We start from the raw sequence: 11881 nt of genomic DNA, 5'->3' as shown, positions 1-11881 counted from the left end.
CAAGCAGTGCTGATTCCAGGTTTGGGGATATACCGGTATATAGGGAGGTGTCCTTGGCCAAGATGCCTTGTGTCCCCCCACCTTCCTTGTTTCTCGCACTGCTGCCCATTCAGTTCCCCTCTTTCGAAAGGCAGGATGCTGCTTTGGCTCCTCACAGTGGTCACTGCTTGCATACCCTCCAACATTTATCTGATGAGAATAGAGACATCCTATTCCAATATGATGATGATTTTACTATTTATACCTTGCCCTTCTGACCGGGTTGCCCCAGCTACTCTGGACGGCTTCCAATATATATAAAAACATAATAAAACATTAAACCAGTGCTTTTTTCTGAGGTTACGTACTTAAGGTAGCAGTACCAGCACCTTTTTTGCTTAAAAAAAAAAAAAGAAGCATTGCATTAAACATTAAAAAAACCCTTCCCTATACAGGGCTGCCTCCAGATGGCTCGGGGGTCAGCTAACTCCACACCCTCCAATATTTCTCCGATGAAAATAAGGAAAAGTGGGAAATTCCGGGATCAAATCAGAAACCGGCTTCTGTAAATCCGGGACTGTTCCTGGAAAATAGGGACAGTTGGAGGGTCTCTGCCTGCGTGCTCAGAGAGGGCTGCTGAACAGGCAGCGACTGCAAGCAGGAGGAGCAACAACAGTAGGACCAGGATTCGCTGGGAGTTGGCAGTGGCTCTTGCAATGCTGAAGGGGTTTCCGCATCATGCAGGCAATTCCCAAGCCTTGTGCTCAGGCACGCTGCTGTGCCGCAGGAGAACTGCTAATGTGCTGTGAGAAACTCATTAATAGCTACAGGGTTTTGTGAGCCCCAGTGCCCACCCACAATGAAGGCTGTTCACAAAGGAGGCCTAGCGCTCTGGCCTTGTTCCTTTCTTTGCAGCCTCTGTGGTGGAGAGGGAGCGACGCTGCTGTGATTTGTGCATCAGATGTGACTGGAAGATTCAGTCACTTCTGGTTTGCAGAGACGCAGCAAGATTACTTGTCCTCGGAAGGAGGCTGCCTGTTGCATCTCTGTGTGAGCCCTTGCCTGGGGCTCTGCCCTCCTTCCAAAAACTTGTGCACAGAAACACCTCTGCCGGGAGCAGTTCTTCCTCTCACACCTGCAGCAATGAACCACGTGGGCCTACGGTTTTTAGGCAGAAAGAAAGTTATCCAGAGAATGGGGAACACTGATTTAGGCACCGTGCTTCACTGAGGTCCAGACCCTCCAAGTACCCCTAGTTTCCAGGAACTTCCCTGATTTAGAAAAGTCATCCCAGTTTCTGATTTGATGTCCCACGTTTCCTTAGAATGTCCCTATTTTCATCAGAAAAATGTTGGAGGGGGTGGAGTTATCTGACCCCCAAGCCGTCTGAAGGCAATCCTCTATAGATATGGTAAGTTTTTTTAAATGTTTAATGTTTTTATATGTGTTGGAAGCTGCCCAGAGTGGCTGGGGCAACCCAGTAAGATGTGTGGCGTATAAATAGTAAAATAATCATTATGGAATGGGACATTTTCACTGGAGAAATGTTTCAGGGTATGTGAGGCCTAGGGACCAAAAACAAACACCTGGGTTGTGGAAGCATAAAATTGTAGGGCAGCTTACTAAGTCTGGAGCCCCTTGCTCCCATTGTTGGGACTGGGTGCCAAGGATGGTTGTCTTTTGTCCTCTGAGGAGGAATTCCAGGGACAGTCCTGGTTTCTGATTTGGTCCTGGAATGTCCCGGTTTTCCTTAGGATGTCCCTATTTTCATTGGAGAATTGTTGGAGCACATAGAGTTCTGCAACACACACACCCCAAAGCCAAGGAGATAAGTAACAGTACAACCTTTAGAAGACATCTGAAGGCAGCCCTGAATAGGGAAGGTTTTTTTAAAAAAAAGTTAAATGTTTTACTATGTTTTTATATAGGAAGCCAACCAGAGTGGCTGGGGCAACCTAGTCAGATGGGTGGGGTATTACGATGATGATGACGATGATGGAATAGGATGTCCTTATTTTCATTGGAGAAATGTTGAAGGGTATGTAATCCAGATTCATTAAAATACCGTATTTTTCGCTCCATAGGACGCACCTGACCATAAGACGCACCTAGTTTTTAGAGGAGGAAAACAAGAAAAAAATATTCTGAATGAAACAGTGGATGTATGATTTTTGTGGTTCATGCTTTGGCCACAGACATGTGATTTGATGGTGAGTTTGGGGTAGCCCAATGCAAAAATCCTGAGAATCCATGTGGATCCGTGCTTTGTAACCATGTTTTTGCGCCATTGCGGCCCCAGGCAACAGTGGGTGCGTGATTTTTTTGGTGCAGGCTGTAGCCATGGACATGCTATGTGATCTGATGGTGAATTTGGGGTGACCCAATGCAAAAATCCTGAGGATCCATGGGCTTTTACCTCCCCCCCTCCCAGGCAACCTCCTTTATCACTTAGCCTCCCTTATCTCTCTCCTGACCCCACCGAACAGCTGCTTCCTTTCAACACTCCCTTCCCTCTTGTTTGCCTTAGTGTCTTTTCCTTAGCTGGAGCAGTTTTTTGCTCCTCCTTTTCTTCTAATTTCTCTCCTCATTGATTTAGTCTTCCTGTCTCCCCTCCTTGCAAGTTTGCTGTCTTTACCTCCCCCCTCCCAGACAGCCTCCTTTATTGCTAGCGTCTCTTATCTCGCTTCCGATCGCTTCCGATCAGCGGCTTTGTTTCAACACCCACTTCCCTCTTTCAAAAAAAAAGGCAGGATCTGCTTTTCGCCCCTGGGCAATTCGGCTTCAGGGACCACGCATTCGCTCCATAAGATGCACAGTCATTTTACCTTAATTTTTAGGATGAAAACAGTGCGTCTTATGGAGCAAAAAATATGGTAAATGGGGAAGGTTTTTCATTGGCCTCAGTAGAATGCGGATTTGTATAATGCGCTGAAACTCCCTTTAGGGTTACATCCTTTGAACATAGGAAGGTGCCTGATACTGAGTCAGATCATTGGGTCACCTAGCTCAGTGTTGTCTACACTGACTGGCAGTAGCTCATCAGGGTTTTTGATGGAGGACATTCTCATCCCTACTTGGAGATGCCAGAGACTGAACCTGTGAAAGTTTCAGAATTATAGGCTGGCCTGGCAATGCTGCCGTTTTGCCTTTTGGTAAAAGGCCTCCTTAGTTGCTCTGCTAAGGGGAGTAGAAGTGCAGTTTGAGTGACTTGACATAATAAATAGCCATTAAAATGTTATCAGCAACATCTGTTCCACCCATTAGGAAATAGCTCATGCATTTAAGAAGATTTTTAGTGAGTCAAGTGATAATGCAAAATAAGACTTTCCCCCTCATACATTTACTTTTCTCAGTCACGGATTTCTTATTTTCATTTCCCTGTCCTTCCATATACCAAGAGGCAGCATTAGGATACAGTCAGGCAGAAGAGGGAGTTACCAAGCCATGGACTCGGTCTGGATAAAATTAAATATTTTACACCTCAAGTTCAGTGGGGCAGATTTAAGTAAACGGGATTGTGCTCCTCACATTGTGCAATCAAAGTTCGTGGCCAAAGGGGGGGAAAAAGTGAAGATGAAATGTAGACATCCTGTTCCAGTTTCTAAATATAAACCTGAATGTTCTCCCTTCCCCCCTCAAAGGAGCTTATCACCTTGATCCCTATAGATATCTGCAGCTGAAACAACATAAAGAGCTACAGCAGAATGCACCGATAAAATGAGTTTTATCTTTCTTGACACACCTCTTGTTCCCACAGCCCCATTATTAAAGGCCATTATCAAAATTCAGAAACTGTTCCTAAGAACTATTTGAAAATAGAATAGTCTAGAGGGGGGAAGTCTGGTAAAAATGAGTTGAAGAACCGCAGCTGGCATTAGCCATAGTTCTGCTGATTTGAAAAATCAACAACCTTTTCCACCGGGAATCTGGTGCAGGTCTAACACTCTATCCCATATGGCAAGATAACTGTGTTTTATTGGGGTGCTTCCTGAAGGGCAGACACCGGTCTCTGGAACTGCAGATCAGTCATTCTGGCAAGTCTCCTCTGTCTTTGGTTTGTTGCATAACAGAGGAAAAAGCAGCAGGTCCCTTGCAGTTTGTGCCCACGCTAGAGAGGAAACATCACCTGCAGCCTGGCTGTTTATCATGGAGTCTGATTGCTTGGGGCAAGAAGGTTGGTTTGATGCATGCAATATATAATAATAATAATAATAATAATAATAATAATAATAATAATAATAATAATAAATTTTTATTTATACCCCGCCCTCCCCAGCCAAGACCGGGCTCAGGGCGGCTAACAACCAATAATAAAAACAAGTTGATTAAAATACAATTTAAAAAGATTAAAATACAACATTAGGATGCAGCCTCTTCACAGAAGGAGAAAGGAAAAAGAAAGAGGGGGAGGGAATCAAACTGATTCTAAGCCAAAGGCCAGGTGGAACAACTCTGTCTTACAGGCCCTGCGGAAAGAAATCAGATCCCGCAGGGCCCTGGTCTCATGAGACAGAGCGTTCAACCAAGTCGGGGCCAGTACAGAAAAGGCCCTTGCCCTAGTTGAGACCAATCTAACCTCCTTGAGGCTTGGGACCTCCAAAGTGTTGTTATTTATGGAACTTAAGGTCCTCCACGGGGCATATCAGGAGAGGCGCTCCCATAGGTACGAGGGTCCTAGGCCATATAGGGCTTTAAAGGTCAAAACCAGCACCTTAAACCTGACCCTGTACTCCATCGGGAGCCAGTGCAGTTGGTAAAGCACTGGATGAATGTGATCCCGTGGCAAGGACCCCGTAAGGAGCCTCGCTACAGCATTCTGCACCCGCTGGAGTTTCTGGGACAGCTTCAAGGGCAGCCCCGCGTAAAGCGAATTACAGTAGTCAAGGAAGGAAGGATATAAGCAAGGAACATTTCAGGAGATGGGCCATGAATGCTTCTCCAACCCAGGGAAAGAGAAAGGAAAGGTGTGGAGGGGGAGAAATCTCCTACATACATCTGATGAACAATATTATGAAGAAGTGGGGGTGGAATGGGAGGGGACAGAACAGGAATGAAATTCCAGCCTTTCTGCCTGGAGAAGATGCTTGACACTTGACCAAACAGCTACTCTGAAATGGAGAAGCTGGGTCATTTTGGCAGGTAAACTGGATTCAGTATTATAGTATCAAGCTTTTCTCCAAACCATCATACAGGGATATTACATCCATCATGCAGGAGTATAAAGCAGTCATTTACATATGGTAACTATATGTAGATGTTAGAAGATACAGAGTTTCTGTCTTGTCTCATGGTGATCAGGAATGTTTCATGAAATTTGCCACTCATAATCAACTCTCCACCGCCAAGCACAGTTCTGCTGAACAGAAAGGCAAATACAGTGGTACCTCGGGTTACAAACGCTTCAGGTTACATACGCTTCAGGTTACAGACTCCACTAACCCAGAAATAGTACCTCAGGTTAAGAACTTTGCTTCAGGATGAGAACAGAAATCGGGCTCCGGGGGCGCGGCAGCAGCGGGAGGCCCCATTAGCTAAAGTGGTGCTTCAGGTTAAGCACAGTTTCAGGTTAAGAACAGACCTCCGGAACGAATTAAGTACTTAACCCGAGGTACCACTGTAGAATAAAACAGCAGCCATGGGTATAGGTCGCATAGACTAGAATCCACTTTTTGAGTCTTTAAGGAGACAGAAGATTTTAGTTTTTTTCTGCAACAGACTAACGTGGCTACCCTTTGGAAATAATAGAACAGAGAGAGAGAACAAACCTTGAACGAATGAATATGAATTTTGCTTTTGATCATGTATGTTGTTTATTTCACAATAAAGGTGTATTATCAGTAGCGTAGGAAGGCAAGGGGGAGGGGCAAAAAAAGCTCCGCCCCAGGTGCTGGCGGGGGGTTTGCTACACCACTGTATATTATACCAGTACAGTAACCGAGGCATGGCCAAACTTAGCCCTCCAGCTATTTTGGGACTACAACTCCCATCATCCCTGACCACTGGTCATTAGCTAGGGATGATGGGAGTTGTAGACCCAAAACAGCTGGAGGGCCAAGTTTGGCCATGCCTGTTAACCCCAAAAACCCTCTGTAATAGTAATAGACTAGCAAGGTGGAAGCACAGAGCATGACCCAGCCAAAGTTATGTGCATATTAGTTATGTGCAAGCAAATAAATTACCAATTCATTAGCTTGTTTTCTAAATATTCTGGGGCAGCAAGATCCAACAGAATTCATTTTAGTCACAGGCAATGTATTTTCCCTCCCTAGCTAAGAGACTTTCACGATGAAACGAGGGCAGGGTGGTTTTTCTGCCTCCAATGGGTTATTTAGAATGTAGCATGAGGCACGCAGATGCAAATTATGTTATTGCTGAAACAGAAGCACAAATGAAACATTTGAAAACCGCCAGAGCGCTGGCTTTTTTGTGTTTTGTTTTAAACCAAGATCGCTGGATGTGGCAGACATGTTGATGCTTTTCCACCAAGTGAAACATGCAAACACCCCCCCCCCCCAAAACCCTGGCCTTTTCTTTGCTGCCTTCTGCCTCTTTCCTTTGCTGAATGAAAGAGATGGAATTGAGAACGGGAACATTCTATTCTTGACAACCTATCCACATGGCCATTGTTTGAGCACTTAAATGCACTTAAAACACATGAATAGGGGGGAACAAACAAGCAGATAAGAGGTTTATTAATTATTTAATGCACCGGGATGGGGTGGGGGGGTTCCACCAGGAGAAACCGAGTCTGCGCCTGAAATGACTGGGGTGTGCGGTCACAATAAAAAATGCTGCTGAGTGTTTATAAGGAATAAGGGGGAAACAAGATGTTGTAAAGTTACTCTCTAGCTGGCTTATTTCAACATCTTACAGAGTAGCGGAGACCAGCCATCATTCATCCATCTTCCCCTCGGACCGAATCCATACCTGTTCATCTTACGTCAAAGGTGGAGAAACTTTCTCAGTGCCAAGAGGTGCATTTCCTTCTGGGCAACCATCCAAGGACCACATGTCGGGGGAGGATAGAGCCGAAACAACAGTTTTTATCTTCCATCCAGGGATGCAAGGGAACTCAGGTGAGAAGCAGGGTGAGTGAGTTGTGTGGCCTTGTGAGAATTATGTGGGTCAGATGGAGGAGCCTGGAGGGACACATTCAGCCTGTGAGGCTGAAGTTTCCTACTCCAGAACTGCATTGCTATCTGAAGTCTTGGAGGCGGTGACTTAGCTGGGAGCAAAGAGAACGCAAGGAATGTACAGGAGAAAATCCAGTGCAACTGTAGCTTTGCAACGCTTGCCCTCCCCTCGCAAAGTTATTCATTTCTAGCTCCCCTAATTTTTTGAGCAGCAAACACCAGGGTTAAGATGTATTGTCAAAGTTGAGCTTCAGGCTGCTGTCAGGGCAGAGCAACAGCTGTTAAGCCATCAGGTCAGAGCCAGGCAGCAAGCTGAAATGTCGGAATAAACCAACAGGCTTGGATGACTGGCATTACCCAGGCAAATTCTGATTTTGAACAGCCTGTCCTGTTGAGGCATGTCTGGATGAGTGGAGTAATTCTAATATTTGCAACTCCTTTACTGTGCAGGGAAGGAGGTTCTCTGCAGCTATGCAGAGAGCCATGGGCCTACGATAGTAGCATCAGAGGCTCAATACAGGTATATTTGAACTAACTGAAGTCAGGGTCAAATGAGAAAACTTCACAACCACAGTTGAAAAATCAATGGTTTAATAACATCTGAGAACTCCTGACAATGCAATACAGGGATTCCTCAACAGGCCTTAAGAGGAAGGCATGCAATTTTCCAGGCAATTTCATCCTCCTTGTGATCATACGCATTCACACGTCACTTGGGAAACTCTAGCCCGGTATATTTTAATATAAATAATATTTCTGTTACGTAAACAAACCTATATATCATCCTTGGTCCTGCTTCTTACCCCAATTTGCTTAATATGTGCTATTATTTGTTTAGAGTAGCTGTAGAGTTGCTTAATAAGTCTTCAGTGACTTCCATTTTCATTGGTACTGTTGTTTTTATTTGCATTGTTCTGTGCATTTATTCCAAACACTGCATAAATGACTCTCCCCCCGCAAGAGAATATTTCTGATTTTTTTACCCTGCTAAAGTGAGACAAGGGGCAGAAAGTAAGGCTATAAACACTGTATCTCAAAAAAGCTACAAGAATCATAACTTTCCTGAGCCTTCAGAGTCACAGAAAGATGTTCTGGTTTTGTCCACATTTGAGCATTATTTAGCTGTTAAACCACTCCCCACCACATACGGATTAAACCAAAGTAGTCCACACCCACACATATTGAATTTGTATGAGAAGCACCTTTGGTTTTTCCCATTTTACATTTGTCCCTTTTGTATTTATCCCCACCTTCAATTTTTTAAAATTCTGTTATACAGATTGATCAACTAGACAGATTAACTATCAACAGGGCACATGTGCAGATAGTTGTGTGTACACCTTATTGTTGTTTTTTTAAATTTCCCCATCCAGGAAGTGTGCAAAAGCACACAATTGTAAATTCTGAGCACATACTTTACATTTTCTGGTTTTGTGCAAATCTGAGGGACCAAAAGAATATATATATGCTCCTTTACAAGCACAAACTGTGTGTGGGCGCGTGCAAAAAAAATTAAAAATGTATTAAAACCAGTGTTTAAAAAAATCTAAAAGAAAATTCTATTTTTTAGAAAACTGGATTAAAACATCCTACCCACAGAAAAGGCCACAATTAATTAAAAGCCAAAGGCTTGATGAAAAAGAAATGTTTTTGCCTGGCACTTAAAGACATGTAATGATGGCACCAGGCGATTCTCCATGGGGAGAGCATGCCACAAGCAGACCTTCCATCATGGAAGGGGAATATGATGAAGGGTCTCAGATGACGACTGCAGCGTCTCGGTTAGTTCATATGGGGAGAAACAGTCCTTGATGTATTGGGGTCCTGAGCCACATAATACTGTATAGGTCAAAAATATCATTTTGAATTGGGCCCAGCAAATGACTGGTAGCCAGTGCAGTCGGTCCAGGACTGGCGTTATGTGCTCAGACCATCTTGCCCCAGCGACTTGCCCCAACCTGGCTGCCAAATTCTCTACCAGCTGCAGTTTCTGAACAGTCTTCAAAGGCAACCCCAACTGTAATGCAGCTATGAAAGGAAGGCTGCTGCTTCATGGGAGTTATCCATTTTTAACAGTACTGGCCTCTTTGGCCACCTGAAACAAATGAACAACTAAAAATATGCATCTGTTTCAAAGAAATAAGTGAGCTGATGTAACAGCGCAAAGGGCAATAAATGAGGTGCAGTTTGTAACGTTCCCGAGATTGCTTTTTCAATACCTACCCACTAGGTGCGTGATCATTTGGCACATGATGGGAATTCACATTAGAAGATTGATGTGGCATTTTATTTCCACCACTCTGCGGAACTCATCTTCCACCTCCTGGGATGCCTAAGGCACACATTTTCCCATGCTCCAGGGGGTGCTCCTTCAGTTCCCGCCCACTTGACAAATGGCCATTTCCAACAAATATTTCTTGGGACTAAGAGCAGGCAAGCAGAGGAATGTGAAAGGAACATCTTTCCGGCCATTTGTTTGAATATCAGCTGGTGATCAGGAGCAACTTAGCAATATCTCCTTAAATTCTGCATGGAGAATCCAGCCTGAAAGACAGCAATATTACCAAGAAGGAAGAGAAAGGAGTCACAGTGGATGGACGCCAGGTCCCAGGCCTTACGAGCAGCCAGGGAGCAATCACCTCAGATACACAGGTATCTACTTTATACCAGGTCAGACCTTTGATCCATCATGGACTGGCATCAAGTCTCCAGGGTTTCAGGCAGGGAATTTCCCTAGTCCTCCCTGGAGATAAGGGACGCGGGTGGCGCTGTGGGTTAAACCACAGAGCCTAGGGCTTGTCAATCAGAAGGTTGTGGTTCAAATCCCCACAATGGATGAGCTCCTGTTGCTCGGTCCCTGCTCCTGCCAACCTAGCAGTTCGAAAGCACGAAGTGCAAGTAGATAAATAGGTACCACTCCCGCGGGAAGGTAAACAGCGTTTCTGTGTGCTGCTCTGGTTCACCAGAAGCGGTTTAGTTGTGCTGGCCACATAACCTGGAAGCTGTCTGCGGACAAACATCGGCTCCCTTGGCCAGCAAAGCGAGATGAGCACCGCAACCCCAGAGTTGTCCGCGACTGGACCTAATGGTCAGGGGTCCCTTTACCTTTACCTGGAGACAGGGAGGCATTTGTTATGCAAAACATGCACTCTGTGACTGAGCTATGATCCTCACTCTATGATAGTACTTCATAACAAAAGGCAGAACACACACACTTTGTACAATGATAGTATTTCATTAATGAAACATACCCATTAATTCATCATTGACAAGCTGGAACAATATACTGCGTTGTAACTACATGTATATAAAGCAAAGAATATCTTCAGAGAGATACACAGCATTGATCAAAGCAGTGATTATCAATAAAGATTTCTGCTGTGCAAGTAATGATTACAAAATAATAGGGAATATTGTCTTGGGTCTAATTATGCTAGTCGGTTTTTCACTTTTGGTTAGTGAGAAAGTGGAACCCAGATTTAAGAGGTTACTAAGAAGAATTGTTTGCCTCTTCTCCCCGCCTCTGCTCCCATTTTGCTTGTTACTATTTCCAATTCTTAACAGGTGTGTCACAATCCTGCCCCTCTGTTTTCAAAGAGTAGGGGGACGTGGAGCTTTTTGTGGCGAGGGTGCACGAGACACCAAACCAGATGTGATAACTTAAGGCTATCATGCATGTCCCATCTGCACAATACACTGAAAGCAGTATCATACCACTTTGAACAGCTCTCCCCACACCACACCAAGAATCTTGGGAAATGTAGTTTGTTAAGGGTGCTGAGAGGGGAGCAGGGGTACCCTAGCAACTCTTAGCACACTTAACAAACTACAGTTCCCAGGATTCTTTGGGGGGGGCATGGCTGCTTAAAGTAGTATTACATTGCTTTAAAAGTTTAAATCAAAAGTGCAGATGAGGCCCTGTTTGCAGCAGAAATTAGCTCTGGGTGATGCTGAGGGACTGGTGTTCATATCGCCAAGATGCTCCTCAGCTCACCACCCCCACATTTCAGGAAGTTTTCTCCTTTGAAAACTGTGTACAGTATAAAGTGATATATGTAATGGAGAAATATGCAATCTGCAAATGCCAGCCCATGATACTCTACTGCCTGAAGTGGGACAGCAAATGGTGCCTCTACCACTCAGTTGAAAATGCATCCTAGCCAAGGCCTTTAAGGTGCACCTGAGGTGGAAAATCCCACAGGTGCCTTTCCTCTTCTCTGGTAGTAAAAATACAGCAACAACAATTTTTAAAAAAATCAAATGACCCAACAATTCACTGTCCTTTCACAACACCCCTAATCAGCTGGTAAGGCAGGCCCTGCCAGAGGACTTTTAATTCCAACCCCTCAAATGATATCCCACCTAATGGATATCATTAGGAGAGAAGCAAGACAAGTGACAGTCGAGCTAAGAGCTCAATTCAGAGATTTGTTTTGCGCCTTTCACTCAAACGGTGCAAGCTGGAAAAAGCCAGGCTTATACGGCTGTTGCTTCTCATGTTCTGTGACGCCTGGTTCCTATCATGGTGTGTGCATGTTTTGAAAGCAACCCTATTTCAAGGGCAAATAATGCCCGTTTGTCTTGCTTTATCAATAGGGTGAGGAAGGGGGAAAAATAACAACTAAGAAATATGATGGTTATGATTTGTCAGTTTTTCACAACTCGTGAGGGCCGAGGGCCCCCCAAGGCAAGGCGAAGAGGGGCCTCGGCTTCCCCGGCAGCCAGCCCAGCCCCTCCGCGTTCACCTTGGCGGAGCCGCAGGACTGAGG

The sequence above is a fragment of the Podarcis filfolensis genome (assembly GCF_964270895.1).
Source record: "Podarcis filfolensis genome assembly, chromosome: 4".
NCBI lineage: Eukaryota > Metazoa > Chordata > Lepidosauria > Squamata > Lacertidae > Podarcis > Podarcis filfolensis.
Note: the sequence above shows the minus strand (reverse complement) of the source record.